Raw genomic sequence first — 22696 nt, 5'->3', positions numbered from 1 at the left:
GAGCTTTGTTTAAATGTCACCCCCTATTCAAGCGTACCTAGAACTGTTCCAAAGGATGCACCAAATTTAGACCCAGTTTGTACAAATCACATAGAAAAAAAGTTCTTTATCTAGTAGTCTTTTGTTGTTGAACTTGCAACTGTGTTGCATGAAATGTTTGACAGAAATGGGGGCTGCTCAGTCAGCATCAAACCTGACAATAAATACAGAAAGAAAGTGGAATCTCGTAAAGGTTAGGTGATGATGTGAGCTTCATGAAGAGGTCAAAACTGTTGTGTGTGTAGTTTAGAAAAAAATGAAAGAGGTTTAAGGCATATAAGGATAGCATTTAATACATCTTTTTATGTCCCCTTGGTAAAGCTAGTTTTAAAATCTGAAAGTGTTTATCTGATAATGGCTATTAAACACTCAGCACGTTCAGGATGCCAGTGGAGCAGTTTGAGCTCTTGTTGGCAGAGTTTGGACCACATCTGAGGAGGCAGAGAAGTAATTTCCAAGACCTGGCTGACCCGGAGCGGCATCTAGCTGTGTGTCTGAGGTAAACAGTATTATTTAACTATATGTGTATCATTGTATATTCAGTGGAGATGCTCATTTTGAGCTTTGAGTGCATTGATGCCAAATCCAGTGATTTGATTGGTCAGATCTGTTTATTCAGATCTGAAAAATTAAACTTGGTCTAAAAAAAATAAATGCTGCAAATTTATCCAGTGAAATTACATGGTCTGTATGAAGGGCTGCATTAAGAATAGGTGAGTCCAAAAAATATTTTTAATGCATTAAATATTCGCAGGGATTTTACATGTCTGGTATGTAAAGGCCTTATCACCTGCTTTGCCTTATTAATTAGGCATAACATTATGACCAGTGACAGGTGAAGTGAATAACACTAATTATCTCTTAATCATGGCACCTGCGAGTTGATGGGATATATTGGGGAGCAAGTGAAAAGTTTTTGCCTTAAAGTTATTGTGATGTGCAAAATGATCAAGCATAAGAGTTTGAGCGAGTTTAACAAGAGCCACATTATGGTGGCTAGATTCCTGGGTGAGAGCATCTGCAAAATTGCAGTATTTTGGGGGTTTTCTTGGTCTGCAGTGGTCAGTATCTATAAAAAGTGATCCAAGCAAGAAAGAGCGGTAAAGCAGTGACAGGGTGACATGGGCAGCCACGGCTCGCTAATACACATGGGGAGTGCAGACTGGCCAGATCCAACACACGACAACTGTAGTTTAAATTGCTGAGGAAGTTAATGCTGGTTCTGATAGAAAGGTGTCAGAATACACAGTGGACTTTACTGTATAAAGAGCTAACATCTCCAAAATGTCAGGAGTAGTTAGTCATTGCAAGAAGTGTTTGTGAACTAAAAATCAAGAATGTGGGATACTGTTTGTCCGTGATTTGAAGAGCCCAGCGCTGCTTCCGACGAAGGGGAAACCAATTCTGCAGGGGAGACCTACCTCGGCACTTGTGCAGGTGAAGCCAAAGGGAAGATATGCTTCACCATATTTTCTAGTCTTTGGCTTGGAAGGAAGTTGGTTTGGAAACATATTCAGCGATGCTTCATCTCCTGCTTTGCGTTTGTGTGGGCGCCCCGTGCTAGCAGTGTCAAAGCGTTTTTTTTCCCCTTTTCATACTGCCCCCCCCCCAGGGGGTAGGCCCCACACTTTGGGAAGCTCTGCACTATGGGAAGAAAGCAACCTGGCAGAAGCAGTGTGACGCTTTGGGCAAAGCTCTGCTGGGAAATCTCATTCCCCGCCATTTATGTTACGTTGACATGTACCACCTACCTCTGTCAGCAGGCGACCTACCAGAAAGCAAAAATGGTTCAGGAATAATTTGAGGAGAAAAGCAGTGAATTTGAGGTGTTGAGTTGGCCTCCATATTCCCCAGATCTCAATCCAACCAGGCATCTGTGGGATGTGCTGGACAAACAAGCATGATCCATGGAGACCTACATGCCAGATAATACAGCACACCTTCATTTATATACATAGTACCAATAATATAAATGGGTTATGGATTTTACCCTTAAAAAGGTGAATTTTCTTTGTTTGAGGCCAATTATAAATGTTCTATTGGAAAGCAGAAGCTTTATCTTAAGGGTATCCTGCTTTGCTTACTCAGCGATTTACATTAGCCATACTGATGAACCGACATGTTAACCCGTGGTTTAAGTGGGATTTGGAAGGTCGAAAAAACGCTAAAATCTGGTTTAGCAGTGCAGAAAAAAAAAGAAAACACGCTTCCTCAAAAAAGGTCTCAAATTGATTTGTACTACGAGCTCCAGTGGACTTGTTTTCTTTGCGGACAGGCTATGTGTTCAGCTGACCTGAAACTTACAAAACCCAGAGTCCACACCAAAGGGGAATTACTCTACCCACGGAAAAGACCTGAACTGTCTGAACTGCCCTGTTGGCTAACAAGTACTTTCTCCCCCTTATGAATCTGCATCACCACTTTACAAATTTGCATGAGGCCGGCATAATCACTAGTCTGGCATGCCCTCAAATAAACAATGAGAAGCTGCCTTGCTAAAGCCACTTCGGCTTACTGAAAATGTGTCAGTGCGCTGTTGGCTGCAGGAGCAAACGCAAGAAGATTTGTGCACTGCCTAACTCTGATGAACTTTTGATGACAATGTCTTCTTAACAGCAGGAAAATCTTTAGTGACAGCACATCATGCAGTTAATGTGCCTAACACGATTAAGTTAAAATAGTGAGGGAGAATCAAAAATCAAAGAAACTTAGGCCAGTTTGACACCACTAAACAAGGACTGGCTGTGAGTTTTTGTGTTTGGATGTCGTCTTTTGGATGATGAGTGTGTGCAAAACTCGCTTATCGACAGCATTCACTCAGCTTGAACAGTAATTCTAGAAATGGTGCTAAATGGTATGGAATGGTAAAGATATATTTTTTATGTGTCCATAAAAAAACAATTTTTAATCATTTTGCTGTTGCAAGTTTGCCAGTTTCTTGATTGAAGCAAACAAACAAATAAACAAACAAAAGAAAAACGAATAAACTGTTGATTAATAGCTCATATAAATAGAAAAAAACAGAGGAAGGAAAAACAATAAGTGTGAATGTGTTGCGTTGCATCTCTGCAGGAAGCTCTGATGAATAAAACTGAAATCTGATGTGCCAAGACCACCATAGATCTGCAGCCCTCACTTCTGACTCTGTGGAAACACTTTCAGGGGAATTGTATACGTGTGAAACAACTATTTCAATATTTGCATGTGAAATTGACGCAACACTAAGGTAGCAGGAAGAATCTTCTCAGTCCCTGTTAAAGTGGAAATAGTCATAAGGAATCAGCTCAGCCTGAACATCCTGTCATATACTGCCAAGCCTAGTACTGCACCGGGACTCTGCCTTAGTCTAACCATTTCATGCACTGCATGGATGCAGAAGGTGAAGTTCAATAAATACTACTGACTAAAACCGCAAAGGTTCTGTGAGACTGAATATTTTTGGGGGTTCAGCTTGTGATCTTTGTCAGAGAAGACAATGCATTTCTTTTTCAGTACTTTCTTTTCTTTTGTTATTTTCCTGAATTCCAAGGAAAAGGGTACCAGAAAAATTGTCAAACAATATGTTTAAGGTAGGTAAAGACAAACAGATTTATAAGAAATTGTAAAAAATAAACACAACGCAGCTTTGAATAGATTTAATTTATACCCACCTCTTACCAAAGCTATAATTTTGTTTTTGGCCACTAGTCAAAGATAACAGCTGTGCACTTTGAAGGTTCAGTGAACTCTTCCAACCCCTAGCAGCCAGTTAGCCCTGTGGGAGAAGATCGTAATTAGAGATGTTATGGGTCATCGTGAGAAAAGAGCCTGCATTTGTAATGAATCAATGAATTAAGGTAGTGAGATGAGAAGAGAGGATAAAAGAAAGAAAGAAAGAAAGAAAGACTGATTAGTATAAACTGTCCTATTTCAGATACTTTTGTTATAGTAGCTCCATATAAAACATTATGTGTATTATGTGTTTAGAAGTGTAACGCATGCTGTTTGATAGGGCGGTACTGCCTGAACTCAAACATGGTAAATTATGTTCTTATTTTGAATGATTATAATAACACTTGGCTGTGTTTACCACATTATTTGCAGTTCTTGAACATTTGCCTTGGACCAAAGATTTATTTTCTACATGTAATACCAAATTATGCCACGACGTTAGTGCTTGACAAAGTCTGCCCCTTTAACTTTGTAGCCAAGACAGGGGCCATTGAGTGCAAATAGTCAACACAAACTAGTGTTAGTATGCCATATGGCAGGAAGTACTGCAGACAGCGGTACTTCTGAATGCACCTAAACTTTTGCTTTCTTCACATACTTCTGCTCTTACATTTGCTATTTTGAGTGTGTGACCTGATAGTCGACTAAAGATGAAACCTCAGTTGTTATGTACAAATGCCTCCGGTTCTTAAACAGAGATAAGCCCAGAAGATTCAACACCACACTACCCTAAAGGAATGTATTCTTTACGCAGAAAGATAATTTGATAAATGTAAAGGCATGCAGGCATCACTTTTTACCATGTCATTGTCCTCATGAAGAACTGTGACTTGCAGCCTTAGGCCATGAGGACAGTAAGGCTATAACAATAAGTGTCACTCTTTTGCTCTCGTTTTCTCCTCCTGTCATTTTCGTGGTATTTTCAACATGGCCCCAGGTGATGTAATGGAGTGACCCATTATAAACTCACTTTATTCACTGAAGTAACACCATAACTTGCATCAGTAACTGCTAACGCCTGAGGCAGGTGCCACTGGTCTGCATCTTCAAGAGCGAGATATATGGGAGGGAATTCTGATAGGCCGGTGCTGTATCAATTATAACAATTATAGTTGTTGTGCACTCTTTTTCACTGTCAAGAAGGGTGTGATATGAATTGGAAATGCAGACAAAACTACAACCATCACAAAACACTCACACACACAAGCACACAGACAAACAGAGCAAACTGGGAGTCATTAGCCCCGACCTAGGTGTGTTGAATTTAGCTCGACTCCCCTCACTGAGAAGCCTTTATTTCTAACCTATTTCAGCTCATTGTTTTTGTTTGTTTATTGCCTGCAGCTTGGTTGCTACACCAATCTTTTAAAGAGATCTCAGTGTTGTATTTACAGCTTGTTGCTACTATTCTACCACTTGCTTTAAGGTCTTACCCTCAAAAACGTGGGATATCTTGAGTCACTAGAGTGGCTTAGAATATTTGAGGTATATTGAGGCATTAAAGCCATATTTGTTTTACTTGTTTTTACTAAAAAACCATGCCAAAAAGGTATTAGAATTTATCAGTACAATCAATTATAAATACCACAGAATATATATGTGAGTGTTTTTGCTGCAATCTGCAGTGTACTCTATGGTGTGACAAAATAAAATACTGTTCATCAGCACTTAAAAATTATTGACTTTGAGCATTTTACTGCCTTGTTTCTGACCCAGAAAAAAAGCAGCATTTACAGGAGAAGCTGAAAACACTGAGGCAATCAAATAAAAGGTTAACCCGGAGTTCTTGAGGAGGAAGCGTCCTTGTCTCAGGGAGGTCAGATCTGACAGATCATTATTCATAAATTTAAGTGTAATTCCAGTAAAAAGTACAGACTTTGTCTCCTGTTTATTGTCAAGAGAAACAAAGACATCATTTTTTCTGGAAATAAATGTTAGAGTTTACTTTTGTCATTTTTTAAATAGAACTAAATTAACCTCCACGGTTAAACAGCCAGATACCACACTGCCCACTCACCAAGAGTTTATGTTTCTGTCAGTTTTCTTTCATTTGATATTAAATATTTATCTTTATTCAGTCATCGCATATTATCCAGACAGTGTAAAACAGTTCATATAAAATCCACAAACTATATTAGAAATAGTGAGTGAACAGGTTCAGGCTGAAGGCATGCGGTGTTGGGTGTAACGCATAACAAAGAATGTTACTGTAATCGCATTACTGTACATTTTTCATAACGCCATAAAGTAACGTGTTACTGTACTAATTCGGTAAGTTACAATAATGTTGTTACTTGCATTGCAAAGGTTCCTCAGTTATCCACACACCAGGCTTGTCTACAATCAGCTGTACCTGAATTCAGTTTGTGAACGGGAGAAGCAAAATGGTGTACAGGTGTTGAAAGATTTTGAGTTTTGCGTTATGTTTATTTATAGCTTTATTTAAAGGAAGAAGAGCTTATGAGTTGTACAACTGCTGAATATGACCGTTAAACGCCTTTTTACTGTTTCAACAGATAAGCTAACGGTCTCTCCTTTTAAGGAGTTGTTGTTGAGTTCTGTACATGCCACACCTACCAGTTGTGAAAGTGTTTGAGTATAAATAAAGGATGTACGGACAGCCCCGCGCGATTCCTCTGTGTCACATCTGTTGTGCACACGGTGCAGAACAGATCGGACCGTGACGGGGCATCGTCCATGTACATGTAAAATCTTTGAGTCTGTGTTTCTTTGCCTCCTAATAATTTTCTCTTCACAACAGGGATGCAGCTTTTATTTGTACTAATATAAGAGTGTGATGGTAAAGTGGAAATTGCATCCAGGACTGAAACCATCGCTTTATGCTGCTGGCAGAAATTTGGCTGTTTGCAAGCACCTGCACAGACAGCATGCTAACGTTAAGCTAGCTGAGAACCCAGAGTCACATTCAAGCTGAGTGAATGCTGACCGCTGCCCAGCAGGCAGACCCTGAACTTCAACAGGTAACATGTGTCTAAAATAGAGTCATCATGGCGATCACTTTGAAGTCTGTTTGAGCTTGTTTTTGTTTTTGCTTTATGTTGTCAGCTTTATGTTCAGACCTAAATTAAAGCTCCTTATTAGGATAGGTATTTGTGTTGGCATGTAGGACTGTAGCCTTTATGTTGTTAACTGGTAATTATAACACCATGCATTTCAGGTAATTTCAAAGGGCAACGAGTAATAAGTAGTTTAAAGATTTACTTTTTCTGGTGAGCAATTAAGTCATGCACTACATTATTTTTAAGGAAAATTACAAGTAATGTGTAATACATTACTTTTCTTCAATAACATTCTCAACATTCTTTATATATGCCTTGTATATGTTACCATTAAAGCTACTCAATGTTTCCAATAGAAGAAAAAGAACACAACAACAACAAACAAATATGCAACAACATTTTCACATATAACCCTCAAAATATAAATGTGGAATATTTAAATGACTGAAAAGTCCCAACAAACAATAATGCAATATACCAGACCAGCACATTATTATTATTGCTTTTAAATTATTATTAAATTTACTACACCCATCAAGTGTAGTGAACATTTACACAGTTGATACATTTCACACATGGGAGGTGCACAATGACTCCTCAGTGCCACCTAGAAATTTTTAGTCAGGTACACCTGAGATATTGTTTGAGTTAGTGAATTTTGCTCCACTTGTAAATAGTAATATGTCCAAAAAAGTTCAGGGGACCTTTTACCCAAGCCCACTGGGAAGTCATCGATTTTGAATTAAGATAAAATTTGGGTGGTTTTTTTTCGTCATATGAAATTTTGAATGTGGGTTCCACAGATTAGCAGGTGTTTTTAATATCACCTAGTGAGCACAGGAAGTGAAAGGTAACTTTTTTTGTGAAACACAATGATATTCCCAAATGCAAGATGACTGCAGGAAACCAAAAGCTTTTCTGCAAGTTGGTAATGCTGAGCTACTCAGTACTGCTGAGGCAACTCTGACAGGACATTTTTTGTATATCAGGCCTGACCCCAGTTTGCAGCCTGCAGGCAACATGGCGTGGGTGTGAATGACTCTGATTACTGTCTATTGGCGAATAACAGTGAAACTGCCTGGCTAAAACTTGGCTCATTACTGCCCTGGAAAAAATAAAGCAAGAAAAAAAACACTTGTTTGACTGGTGGATCTGTTGTTTTTCATCAACCTGAGCCAGAAAAATACAGGCCGAGGTAATGAAAATACTAATATTAATAATAAGTTATTTATTTAGTTACTTTTGCATATTAAAATACTGCTGTTACACTAGATGTCGAATATGTTCATGTTGCTATGCTTTATGCTTTAACTAGCGGCCTAGTAAGTAGGTTTTAAAGTGTCCAGCCACTGTCTAGAACAAACAGAAGAAAGCCTGCAGCTGGGCCTGGGGCATTAGAAGAGCTTTGAAATGCTTTTTTCCCCACCTCTAAGTCATATGGGTTGGTGGCATTTGGTCTGAATAAAGTCCAGTGCACAGATGTGTGTGATGTGTAGCCTTGTACTTTGGATCCGCTTCCAGTCTTGCCTGAAGTATGGCAGAAAGGTCGGCGATCTTCTCTCTGTGAACAAATGGGGTGGCACCCAGGCACCTTCTCAAAGGTGCTGTCCTCGTCATCGGACATCACATGATTTCATGTTCAGCTAAAAGAACAGCTTTAAACTATCACTTTTATTGTGTTCCATGCTTTGTTACGTGCTTGTACCCGGTACCAAAATAATAAAATATTACTCTTCCTTTTGACCACAGGTTGATTGTGGTAAAGTTAAGATGTAGAGAGTAAAATGCAACCAGGCTTTCCCTTTGCTACAGAGCAGTGGTTTAAACAGAAAATTGTCTGACTAGATCTTTTGCTTGTCCCTATGGTAACAAGAAGCAGGGCAAAGGTCTCTGTGTGTAATTATTATGTGTTACTCTATTGATCCCCTTATGGAAATTCTCTTTTTGCTTACCCTTGTGCAAAGGCAAATCAGACTGCTGGGTAAGCTTGAGAAGTGCACTCTTGAGCCTGGTATAGATTCATTGCTTTGCTCAAGGACACTTCAGTGAGATGAATACTTGTCATCACTGAGGCTTAAACCTGAACCCTTCATCTAAAGAAAGTGCTCCGTCCCTGCTTTGCGCCCTACCTTGTTTGCACATGTGTATACATATGTATGTGGTTTATTGTGAATGTATTGTTTCTCTGATTTTTGTTGTATATGTTGATGCTCTAAAGCCTTATAAAGCAGTTTGCAATAACTGGCAAGAGCCTACATAAAAAGTTAAATTGAGTGGTTCATATATTGCGATCTAATGCTGTAATAGGCAATCAAATATGCAGTTCAAGGGCGCAGTTTGAGCATAATAGCCTATACTGTCTCCTAGTGTACTACTGAGCTACCACTTAAATTTCTCAAAGGTTTTCTTGTATGTCCTTTTGCAAATTTAGGTTCAACATCAGATTGGACATTTTGATATGTGATATGGTTTATGAAACAGGTAGCTGAGAGAGTTTGCCTCAGTATTGATTCTCCTCATTTATCCCAACAGCACTTCAGTCTGCACTTGAAGGAATCTCCAAAGTCCAAAGACCATCTGTAGTAATTTTATACAGCAATGCGATATTATAATTTAAGTCCCACTCTCTACTCATAGTACAGTCAACAAGTATCCTACTCACCATATGTACACTCTGGAAATTTGGATGGCTCTTTCTATTCCTTTCTCTAACGCATAGGCACAAAATAGGTTGTTTGCCACTGATGGTTTTCGCTCATTTACAGATAATGCTGTGGAAGTGGGGTGTGTTTTTTGTATCTGTCTGGGTAAGAGACATCAGCGGCGGCACAGTGCTGCAGTCACAGCTGCAGGTAAATTGGTAATTAGTAATCTTGTCTATTTATCTCTCCTGCAGTGAGGCTAGAGTCTCTCTCCTGGTGATTGTGTACACCAGTGGCATGCTCTCTGAGCCTCAAGTTTTGAGCTGTTTTCTAGCAGCATGACTAGCACCTTGACTGTGTTGTTTATATTTCATAAAATCACAGCTATATGGTGGCTATTATCCTGTGGGCGCATGCTTCTGGAACACATATCGTAGGTACTACTTACTACAAGTACATCTCATTTTAAGTCCACTGTCCTTCTGTGACCTGTGCTGGTTGCTTGGGTCCAGCATCGTAAATGACATCTCAATACACTTAATTCTGCACAGAGGAGCAAGAGCACAGACACTTGAGGACTGAAAATGAATCCGTTTAGGTAATTCAGGTGGAAACATACCTTCATTGGAAATGTGCTAATGAGTGGACTGAGTGGTCTGATATTGCAGACTGCACTAAAGCCATGACATCACTGTTTAACATACAGGTTAGAAAGAAAACAAAGGCATCTTTCAAGTTAAACCTATTAGATGTAGAAAATACCCCACTGAACGTGATAGGACAGGCAGTACTTCTTGGTTTTTAAGTAGTTTTTAGACAAATTAGTGGTGTGCTTTGGGTGTAACCCTAACCTTTATTTTACTCGGTTTTGTTGTACAGCACTTTGTGGCTACATGTCTTTGAAAAGCACTGTGTAATTAAACTTTGCTTGCATTCTTACTTACTTTATCTTAATGCAGTTATAACCCCTTCTCCATGCAAACTGACTGCAGGCCAGTGGGTGTAGCATGTCTATTAGAAATGGAGTGATACTTCTCCTTGGTCAGTCTCTAATGTGTCTCTCATTACATACACTGTTCTGTCACTGCCATATATCTGGTGCTTGAATTCATCAGTAAATCTGACTTTTTTCAGTCCTCCATGCTGAAACGATGAAAGGCTGTCTCAGGCTACCTCACACCTCTGGCCTGAATTCCCCTGCTGCCAAATAATTGTTCTTCCCTTTTTGAAACATAAGTAGACAATCTTTTTCATTTCTTTTCTGTCTCTCTATGAAAAAGCTTTACAAAGCTTAAATTTACAATATTATTAAGACCTCACAAACAATATACGATATAGAAATATTACTTTCAGATTTATCAAGAGTACTTTTATGACCCTATAGTATTTTAACATGATATTCATGTAGCTGTTTAGACAAGGGTGTGGGCTGAGGTTATTTTAAGTTCAATACACGTTTTTTATTACTTTTAAGTAATTATATTATCAGCTCATCCTGTAATATTGAGCTCTATGAACAAAAGCTATTGTTCTGAAATGTCAATACAACATGGCCATTGGACAAGTTCATTGATGAACATTTGGTGAATGGTGTACAAGAGCATTGTTGAACTGCTTGGGTATGCAAAACACATAAATTAACAGAGTTTAATTTTACCAAAATGCAGGTTTATTATAAGTGTCTTGTTCAAGAATGCTTTTGTAAAAGTAAAAAACACTTTTACTCATTAGAATTATAAATAAAGTGAATACACTGGATAAGTATTCTTCCATACTAGAGATGGCACGATACCACTTTTTTATGTCCGATACCGATATCATAAATTTGGATATCTGCCGATACCGATATGAATCCGATATAGTGTTTTTTAATCAACAAAACTGTTTTTTTAAATATCTTGCTGCATTTTGTATAAGTTCATACTCAAGTTTAAAACAACAACTACACTAAAGCTATTCTGTTATACCTGTATGCAAAAAAAAAAAATTTCATAGTTCAGCAATACTAATCAATCTAATAAACTTAAACCTACACCATCCTCCCTATTCTGGTATTTTAAAGAGTACTTAGCGTAAATATTAAGCAACCTAACTAATAGGGTTCCAACTCCCAGCAACAACAAAAATAAATAAATAAAAAATAGGGAACCACCCCTCACGCTCCACCTCATGATGCTTAATCGACGTAATCAACCTTAATTTGATGCAGTGTGAAAAAAAATGCACAGAAATCAATTATTTTTCAAGAAATATTAAATAGATTCAACATCTTTCTTCAACAAAATTGCAGACTGCACAGATGGTACCTTCCCAAAGGAAAAAGTACTATAGCTTACTAGGGTAGATATATTAGACTTAATAGTTACAATATACAGTAATTGACTTCTATTCATTTTACATCAAATTAAAACTTTGGGTGTCAGATAATTATTTATTAAAAGCTAGACATTTTAAATGAGAATAAGAAAGAAAAGTATGTCTTTGTGCCCCCTTTTCCCTATTAATGCCCTATCGGCCCCCCTGGCTAAACTTTGCTAGATCCGCCCCTGCACAGTTACCAGCGTCAGCTACGTAGAAAAAGATCCTCGAGTAGAAAGTAATATTAAATAAATTCTAACAACAGCTTATCAAGCTTAAACGTGCTGCTGTTGTTTATCCGCTGGTTTCCTCTTTCTGGTGCAAAGTGGGCCAAAAACAAACAAGAGAGGCGACAGAAAAGCCAATCAGCTGATTATTAAGCAGTTTCATGATTGAAGTAGCAGCAAGAAGAGGCAGTCACTTGTTAAGCTTAACGCAGGAATGCTTTACAAACATTCAGAGATGGACTTACACACTTGCTTTACTTCTCTCGGGGATAACTTTGTCGGAGATGAAATGCCGGGTTGCTAGCGAAGCTCCACATGCTATCCAGACCACCGACAGGTCCCGCATGCCACAGCCGCTCTATCACGTGATGCATACTGCTCCAACGTGCTAACGTTCTGAGGCGAGTTACGGCGTGTTGCAAGTTTTGTGAGGTGCTTTCGTGATATTTAATGGATCGGATTACATTTTTTATTTTTCTCCGATATCCGATCCAGTAATTTAGGTCAGTATCGGACTGATATCGGTATCGGTATAATTGCATTATAAACAAACTTCAAGGCAAAACAACATGTACCAAACAGCTGAAACAGCAAGCAGTTGTCCACTCATTATCAGACCTGGTACTTTCAGTGTTTCCAATAATGTATGTGGAAGTAAAAGATGTGGATAAATGCATCAGGTACAATACATTTAACGACACATCCTGTTTATTAATGTATCTTGCAAGTAGAAATAGTAAGACATGTTTGGCCTTATATTACAATTCACTTACAGTGACACAATATTATTAGATTTTTAAAGTGGTATTTTTATGCTCCGGGAAAAAATGATCTTCATTCATTACTTGAAAAAAGATTTGAATCAACAATGAATCTGTTTGTCGAGTATTGATTCCTCTCAGTGTCCATCTTTAATTTTGTCTGATTGCTTGGAAAAATGTTAAAAATCAACCCAACAATTGATGAAAAAAAAAATATAAATAAAATATTGTTCTCTGGTTTTGCTCTATTTGGTATTTTAGATTAAAATAAATGTAAAAAGTAGTTCTGGAGGAATATAATGTGTTTTAATGATGGAAAGCACTATCACACAGTTAGGGTGAATGTAAAAGCTGCGTTCTCCTGACTAAACGGTTAAGTTACAGATGTAAAGCTAGTCCACTGTTCGTCTATTTTGTTTTAAGCACTTCTTTATTGCAACATTAATTTGAATTGTGTGCCTACTCTGTTACAATCACTTTGGTGCCATTGTTATTGCTGTGCAAACAACCTATCCACTCTAGCAAACGACCTAGTAAATGCATTGAATGATCACTGTTGTGCAAGTTGAGATGTAATGAATTAATAAAATAAAATGTCGTAACACTGGCTAAATTAAATCTGGCCTGTTATGTAACATTATTTGATGTAATCTACAGTTTTTATGGTGACCAGGTGTTAGGTGGATTAGTCACAGCGGGGCATTTGAAAAACGGCATTAAGCTTAGGTGTTTGACTTTTTTTTTGTCTTAATATAATACCTTAGATTCTTGCAGTCTTAACTACAACATATTATTTTCTGGTATTAAGTAAGTTATCATCTCTAAACGTTTCAGATAGTCAGGAAACATATATTGGTTGTTTCATACCTTAGTATTTAATCAGAATATGTGATATTGTTATGACATTGGCTATTATTAGCACTGATCATGATTAGAATTTTAATTTGCCTTACCATGAGTCATGTAAGGCAGCGCTCCCCAACCTTTTTTGCGAGACGGACCGGTTTATGCTCGACAATATTTTCACGGACCGGCCTTTAAGGTGTCGCGGATAAATACAACAAAATAAAACCAGTACCGGTACCGAAAAAAAGAAAATTTATTCATAACACATGTGAAAAGACCCAGGAAAACCGAATAAACGATAAAAGCGATAACAAAATAACGCTGAAAACCGATAAAAACCCTGAAAACTACATTTCACACCTGAGCCTCAACTCTCGCGGCCCGGTACCAAACGACTCACGGACCGGTACCGGTCCGAGGCCCGGGGGTTGGGGACCGCTGATGTAGGGCATGCTGATTATTATCTTGAAAACAAAGTAAAACAATGACAGTGACATATAAGAAGGACCACGGGCAGTTAATAGCTGTCCAATGAGAAATGATGTGACTGTCCTGAAGGACACTGAGCTTCACACTGTGTGCTATTGTTTATCATAATTTCATACCAAAATCTATTTTTTCATCTTGGAGGGTTGTTCTTGATTAAGACACAATGTCAAAATTTATGACCTCATCATCAGCTTTAATTACTTTTTAAAAATACAGATTTTCAGAACCACTGTCTTGTAATTGGTTTAAACTTGTAAAAGCTTGACATAAGCAACAACCTGATTTTACTTATAGCTCAACATCACTTCTTACCAAAGTAAAATGTGGTTTGCATGAGACATGCAGGTTAAGAGTTGAAAGGTCTTTGTGACTTGTGTGACTTACTCCCACGTGCGCAGTACACAACACAGTACATCATTATCACTCAGCTCTTTTGGAACAAATGTGTTATCTCACTAATATGTTATTTCCTGTTATCTCACGCTGTCTAAGATGGGAACTTTATATCTCTAGCATAATTCATACTGATTTTATGTTTGTACTTTCTATTGCAAAAGTGCTTTGCAAATAACCCTCTCATTTTAAAACTGCCACTACCACTTAACAACCATCTGCTTTAAGAACTATTGAGATGCTGTTGAGGTTAGAAACCACGCCATTTATTGTAGCTTTTAATCAGCGCAAGATCGAAACAGCAGCGTACAGTCGTGCTGTCCTTTAGCTCGAATTGCTTAAGCAAGCTCAGCCACTTCTTTTACACGTATCATTCATCTAGCAACATGAACTGAAATGATTAAACAAAAAGAAGAATACAGAACATTTCAGTCCCTTATTTGCATGAAAGTGCAATGAAGATTCCTTTTCCAAATTGCTCCTGAGAGAGAGGAGTAACTTTGATGAACAGGGTTCAGCCTTTGATTACAATCCCGTTAAGATCCATTAGTCACTCAACATAATCACCTCCCTTCGTTGTCTCCCCCCCCACCGCCCCCAAATATTGATGTCTACACATGCCTCCCCTCAAGAGTCTCTCTAACCTAAACAACTGCTCCCAATACACAGGCCAGTTCCCTCCTCGGTGCTCTCCAGACAACAATGAGTGGGAAGAATGCTTACTGGTAGGAAAGTTGACTCGAACAGGAAAAGAGAATGACACCAGGACTAAGGACCAACAACAGCACAACCAAGAGTAACCCACATTAATATATGATCAATATTTTTTTTTGGACATTTTCACCCCCTGGTGACAGTAAATATCTACAGCTTAAAGAAGTGAGTCTGTATAGTTCAGCTCAACACATATGAATTAAGCTTAATTTAGACTTCTGCATCTATGCGGAGGCTACTTAACCAGCATTTATAGCTGTGTGTCATGTACCTCTATATATGTACAATAGTTGGCAGTGGAGTTTCTATCTTCCAGTCGATCAGTTCTCTTCAGGCTAATTTGGAAAATTGGCAGCGGCAGTGCAAAAGTCTTTTTTTATTCCACCGTCATGTCTTTTTGCTAAAAAAGGGAAATAAATGCAGCACTTTACTGAAGCAAATGTTAACATAAATGGAAATGCAGTATATAAGGCAAAAGTTGAGAGAACTGACCAAAAAGAGTTTGGTAAGTTCTATGAGCTTGACATTTTTGGATAATATCTGGTGTGATCACCCTTTCAATATGATCTGAACTCTTTTAGTTAAGCTTTCTTGTAATTTCTTTATGTTTAGGCTTCATGAAGGACATTCAAAGCTCTTCTTTGGATGTTGGCCTTTTCTTCTGTTCTCTTTCAAGATGATCCCACACTGATTCACTGTAGTGATGGGTCGTTCGCGAACGAAATGGCTCTTAGAGCCGGTTCTTTGACGTGAACGACTAGAGCCAGCTCCTTATCGCGAGCCGTCACGTGGTTTTTTTTTTTTTCCTTTCTCTCACCCTCTCTCTCGCACTTTTTTTCCGCTTCACTCTGCACGCGAGCCTTGTGCTTTACGCTGGGCAGAGGGGGGAGGGGTGGGAAAGTAACAGTAATCTAATTACCGTTTTTGCAATAGTAATCCCTTATTTACTCGTTACTTGAAAAAAGTAATCAGATTACAGTAACGCATTACAAGTAACGCGTTACTGCCCATCTCTGGCCATGATATAAAAATCTAAAAAAATTTGGGTGTGAGCAGGGCTGGAATTTACATCGACTGAAACAGCTGGTAATGGTGTTAAACACAGAGTTGCTATGATTGTGCCTCGTTTTTTGTTGTTGTTGTTTTGTAAATGAAAAGGCTGAGTCCTATCTAGGATAGTGATGGGTCGTTCGCGAACGAAATGGCTCTTAGAGCCGGTTCTTTGACGTGAACGACTAGAGCCGGCTCCTTATCGCGAGCCGTCACGTGGGTTTTTTTTTTCTTTCTCTCACCCTCTCTCTCGCACTTTTTTTCCCGCTTCACTCTGCACGCGAGCCTTGTGCTTTACGCTGGGCAGAGGGGGGAGGGGCGGTAGTTACACTCAGTAGCACAGGAACAGAGCCAGAGGGAGAGAGAGAGAGTAAGAGAGCCAGGGACAACAACGTCACATTAGAAAGGTATAGTAATCATCCACAACTATTTTCGGTTGCAGATGATAAAGGATTCAGAAAGTGCGGATTCATGCGGGCCCATATGACAGAGAATGTGCATCTTCTTTTTGTTTTCATATTTTAATTTATATTTAATTGCGTTGTGGTTTGCAGTGTTTTGTGTTGTTTTCACTTTAAATTTGTAAAAGGAAACAGCTGAAAATTTAAATAGTTAAAAGTTGAAATGTGAATAGTTGATTTTTGTATTATATGATTTATTTATTACATTTTATGTGGCGTGAATAAATAAAAGTATATTTACAGTGGTCCCTAGAGACAAAGCACATACAAACTTCAAATCACGTACGAACTCTGAAGCATGTACAAACTCCAAAACACGTAAAAACACGTACAAACTCCAAAACACGAAAAAACTCCAAAACACGTACAAACTCCGAAGCACGTAAAAACTCAGAAGCACATAAAAACTCAAAACACGTACAAAAGACAACAGAAGTGCTCCAGGATGCTGGGCGCAGTGTTGAGCTTTTGTTATCTTGTGGCTACACAAGCCAGCAAGTACCAACGACCGGATTTGGTGTGTGATAGTAACAGGTAGATGAACTTTTTTTTAAATTATTTGAATATATTTGAGTGCCTGTGTATAAATACACAAACAATACACACATGCTTTCAATTGTGTAATTTAAGTGATCTAGTAGCTCTGCTTTGGAAGTTCAGTTCATGCTAGAAATGTGTTTTGGAGTTTGTACGTGTTTTGTCTCTAGGGGCCACCGCATATATTTATATATAAACATATATAAATAAAACCACTTTTTTTACGTTAGTAATTCCTTTTGTGCATAATTTTATATTATTGTGAATAATAAATTAATTAATATAAAAGCTGAAGAAACTATATTTTCAATCATAGAAAAGAACTTCAGGTATAGTTATGTAAAGAATCTGCTGTGGGCTTTTTTTGTTTTAAATAAGATTGGGATCTTAGGTGCTACCAGTGCCCAATGACGACTATGCTTAAATGACACAACATGACACAAAAAATGCACAGATTCTTTTTCTTTTGTTAGATAAAATTAGGTACATTGCGCGTACAAGAACTTGAATATAAAGTATGTAGCCATTTGCTGAAATGTGATTATATTTCATTATTCATCTCAGAATTAGAAAATGCAAAAATGGTTATTCAACTGTTTGTCAAGCCTCCCCTATCTTATTATGCATTTATATAGCAAATGTACACCAGCAAACTTGAGAAATGCTTTAATTCGCATCAGTCAAGCTGAACGGTAGCTCAAAAGTACAAATACCAAGATCATAAGTGGATAGTCTGGAATCTTGTCCATGCTTTACAGCCCAAAATGTACTGAATTCCCTTTCCTGGAAGATTCATTGGAGTTAGACTGCTACCCAAATCAAAAATCGATGCAGTTATTTTGGGAACATTCTCCATGGTGAGAATAGCCAAGAGGCATGCAACACCAAACAGCTTGCTGAACCAAATGCCTTCAATCGATAGGTTAGTGAATTATGCATGGTATCATGGTGCCGTACAACTCCGCAAAGCCACTTGTGCCTTTGATGCCTGTCTTGATGTGACATTTAATTTATATGCGCACAAATGTGTGTGTATTTTAGTATATTTGTCATGGTCTGGTTGGGCACCTGCAGGTCTCAGACAGCGGCTCCTCCTCCTTTAGGCGGAGTCCGGTTGCCCCTCCCTGGCTGACCATCTGTGAGCAATCGTGCCAGCGGTATATCAGACCTGCGCTCTCAACCACTCATCGCCTGAGTATCTGCTATTCCCATGTTAGTTCAGTGGAGCATCCTAAACCTTGTCTTAACGCCGTGTGATGACTGACCTGTCTTTTCTTGTCCTCAGCGATAGCACCCGGAGTGGAGATCTTGTTCCCCTCGCTCCCGTCCTCCTGGACCTGGGCCGCCAGCTGCTCACACAACGTGGCCTGCCGGCCCACTGCTCACCTGCCTGCCTCCCCACGCCTCGACCGCTTCCGGGTTTTCCGCTCCACCTGTCCCCTCCATCTGAAACCAAGTAAGGCAATTCAATTCAACTGCGGAGGATTATTGGTTGTCTGCTGGATCCCTCTGATCGTGATCTCCTCTTGTTCCAGTGCCCCGGCCCCTACCTAGTCCTGTTTCTACCTCCCCGCTGTCCCCGCTGTTCAGCCGTCTCCTAGAGGTGTCTAGGTCGCCCTCATTATCACAGACGAATCCTACGCGCCACTAGTGTGGTGGCGTCGCTTTGTGTTTCACCTTTGTCTTCCTGTGGGTGGAAATAAATCATTTGTTTTCTGTCACCTCGCTTCCGGGTTGGTTTCTGCGCCTGTGTCCATCCCTGTTCCCTCGTGCCGTTGAGCCGTGACAATATTTCACTGATCACGGACATAGTGTTATTTCTTTTTCTTTGATTCTCTAGTGCTTTGTGTGTTACTACGCCTCATGACATGTGACCTCCCACTCTAAGGAAGAGGAGGATGTAGAACAAACATGGACCAGCAGACAACTGCCCACACACTTAAACACATACTTGCGCTGACACGCATGCATAGCTCGCTGGTCTATCAAGACTTTCTGGTCTTAAACTGTCAAGGGAGAGCAAGCCTGCATGAATGTGGCACTGGCTTGTTATCGCAACAATCTCTCAACAGCCTTTATTTCAAAAGATGACACATGGTGATGCCTTTTATAATTAAAACTCAAGTGGCTCTCTTTCATTTATTTATTCAGGCACGGCTGTTTCTTCCCTTCCACTTTCATGCTTGTTCAAATTGATTTAACTTTTAAAATTGTCAGTACAAAATAGGTTAGCTACTGCAATTACAAAAGTTCTAATTAAAAGCAGAATGCAAATATATTCATAATTGTGTTGCTGTCTTATCTGTTTCATGGCTGGTGTTACTTTAAAGCAGGCGGGGAGAAAATTAACCTGTGAGAGAGAGGTCGCGAGGTAGAGAGAGAGAGAGAAAGGGGGGAGAAAGAGGGATTTTCCACAAAGTTGTTTCAAATCTTAAACTATGCAATAATGAACATGATAAAAAAACAGCCATTAAATCCAGAGTCACAGAGTCCAAGTTAAGCACATTCATGCAAACCAAATGTTTTTATAGACTCCATCCATTTGTAAAACATGAAATAATTTTTATCCCGGTGGAGATAAAAATTACTTTTTTTAATCTCACCTTTGTGCCCCCCTCCCCCTGAGATCTGCAGCTTTTTCTTATGTATACCTCAAATTTGAGGTATACATAAGGACTGCTGTGTGCGGCATCCTGCAGTTAGAAACTCTTGCTATGAAACACGTCTCTGGAACAATTAAGCACAGGCTTTGTGGGGTGTACAAATATTGGTGCAGCTGCTGTGATGGGCTAAGAGAAAAAAGCAGATGCGCTCCTGAGCAAAAAGATCAATCTGATCATCATTTACTTGCAGTCCATAATGCTTTAAAAAATGCTACTGAACACAGTTATTCTCACATATGTATTAACTTCCAAGCAACAGAGTTAAATCAGAATTTAAAATAGCAGTATTTTGTTATGTGGAAATTTGACATTATTTCATATTAAATATTTCAAATTCAAATTTTTATTTGTCACGTACACAGTCATACACAGTACGATATGTAGTGAAATGCTTGGACAACTGCTCGTGACCTAAAGAAAACAAAAAAGGAAAAGGCTATGAATAAGATAGGAAATAAATATGAAAAATTAAAAAGGGTAAATTTAACTAGGAAGGAATAAAATATAAATTAAGGTTAAAAATGAAATAACTGTACAACACAAATTAGAATGAAGGGTAAATTTAACTGGGAAGAATAAGATAAAGATAAATATATAAATTAAAGTTGAAAATAAAATAACTGTACAACAAAATACACAATATAGAACTATATAAGAATGTATGAAGAAATCTAAATATAAATAAATATATACACAATAACAGCAGCTGTACAAGTATTAACCGGAAATGAAGAATATAGTGACCAGTGTTGTGCAAAAACAAAGTCCAGAAAGTCCAGTGTGTGTGTAAGAACCATATGTGTGGGTCAGTACTGTGTGATGGTGTGATTGAGAGACCGTATCGCCTGCGGGAAGAAGCTCCTCCTCAGTCTCTCTGTGTTGGTCTTCAGGGAGCGGAATCGCTTTCCTGACCTCAACAGAGAGAACAGTCTGTTGTTGGGATGGCTGAGGTCCTTCACGATCTTCCTGGCCTTGGTCCGGCACCGCCTGCTGTAGATTGAGTGCAGGTCAGGGAGCTCGGAGCGGATACACAGCTGGCTAAATTGTGCTGTTTTGTTAAACTGAGGTTAGCATGGTGTTGTGATGATTAGCATCATAATCTCACAGGGAGAAGTCCTGGGTTTGAATCCTGTGGTCACCTGGGGCCTTTCTGTGTGGGTGCTCTCCAGGTACTCTGGCTTGGTCCCCCAGTCCGAATTGCAGAATGGCAGATAGAGACAAAATACTGTTAACCTGACTGTCTGCAGTTTTTACACGCTTACATACACACGCAGTTACTGTCCCTCCATTTACAAAGGCAGAGGTATCACGGTGTAATTATTTTATGTGTCATTGTTTTTTCCCCCCTGTGTAATAATACAGGGAGTGCAGAATTATTAGGCAAGTTGTATTTTTGAGGAATATTTTTATTATTGAACAACAACCATGTTCTCAATGAACCCAAAAAACTCATTAATATCAAAGCTGAATGTTTGTGGAAGTAGTTTTTAGTTTTAGCTATTTTAGGGGGATATCTGTGTGTGCAGGTGACTATTACTGTGCATAATTATTAGGCAACTTAACAAAAAACAAATATATACCCATTTCAATTATTTATTTTTACCAGTGAAACCAATATAACATCTCCACATTCACAAATATACATTTCTGACATTCAAAAACAAAACAAAAACAAATCAGTGACCAATATAGCCACCTTTCTTTGCAAGGACACTCAAAAGCCTGCCATCCATGGATTCTGTCAGTGTTTTGATCTGTTCACCATCAACATTGCGTGCAGCAGCAACCACAGCCTCCCAGACACTGTTCAGAGAGGTGTACTGTTTTCCCTCCTTGTAAATCTCACATTTGATGATGGACCACAGGTTCTCAATGGGGTTCAGATCAGGTGAACAAGGTGGCCATGTCATTAGTTTTTCTTCTTTTATACCCTTTCTTGCCAGCCACGCTGTGGAGTACTTGGACGCGTGTGATGGAGCATTGTCCTGCATGAAAATCATGTTTTTCTTGAAGGATGCAGACTTCTTCCTGTACCACTGCTTGAAGAAGGTGTCTTCCAGAAACTGGCAGTAGGACTGGGAGTTGAGCTTGACTCCATCCTCAACCCGAAAAGGCCCCACAAGCTCATCTTTGATGATACCAGCCCAAACCAGTACTCCACCTCCACCTTGCTGGTGTCTGAGTCGGACTGGAGCTCTCTGCCCTTTACCAATCCAGCCACGGGCCCATCAAGACTCACTCTCATTTCATCAGTCCATAAAACCTTAGAAAAACCAGTCTTGAGATATTTCTTGGCCCAGTCTTGACGTTTCAGCTTGTGTGTCTTGTTCAGTGGTGGTCGTCTTTCAGCCTTTCTTACCTTGGCCATGTCTCTGAGTATTGCACACCTTGTGCTTTTGGGCACTCCAGTGATGTTGCAGCTCTGAAATATGGCCAAACTGGTGGCAAGTGGCATCTTGGCAGCTGCACGCTTGACTTTTCTCAGTTCCATCCATCCATTCGCTACCGCTTACCCTTTTCAGGGTCACGGGGGGTGCTGGAGCCAATCCCAGCTGTCATAGGGCGAGAGGCGGGGTACACCCTGGACAGGTCGCCAGTCTGTCGCAAGGCTAACACACAAGGACAGACAACCATTCATACTCACATTCACTCACAGATTCACACCTAGTGGCAATTTGGATTATCCAATTAACCTATCCCCACAAACTGCATGTCTTTGGACGGTGGGAGGAAGCCGGAGTACCCGGAGGGAACCCACGCAGACACGGGGAGAACATGCAAACTC

At 39.3% G+C, this 22696-nt stretch overlaps 1 long non-coding RNA gene across 2 annotated transcripts; it reads left to right on the top strand.

The window, feature by feature from the left end:
• The first annotated feature begins 6260 nt into the window (after positions 1-6260).
• LOC146718865 (uncharacterized) lies at positions 6261-18969 on the top strand. 2 transcript variants are annotated; one of them, XR_014920464.1, is made up of 4 exons: positions 6261-6731; positions 18323-18460; positions 18534-18704; positions 18784-18969. It is a non-coding gene; the product is annotated as an uncharacterized LOC146718865 (long non-coding RNA). The 2 variants fall into 2 exon arrangements; XR_014920463.1 differs by lacking the exon at positions 6261-6731 and having other exon boundaries at positions 17546-18460.
• The last annotated feature ends 3727 nt before the right edge of the window (positions 18970-22696 follow it).

Source organism: Copadichromis virginalis, linkage group LG1 (genome assembly GCF_057382275.1).
Source record: "Copadichromis virginalis isolate Kocher_CV1m ecotype Utaka linkage group LG1, C_Virginalis_male_GT1.1, whole genome shotgun sequence".
NCBI classification, from domain to species: domain Eukaryota; kingdom Metazoa; phylum Chordata; class Actinopteri; order Cichliformes; family Cichlidae; genus Copadichromis; species Copadichromis virginalis.
This window is presented reverse-complemented; position numbering and strand designations above follow the sequence as displayed.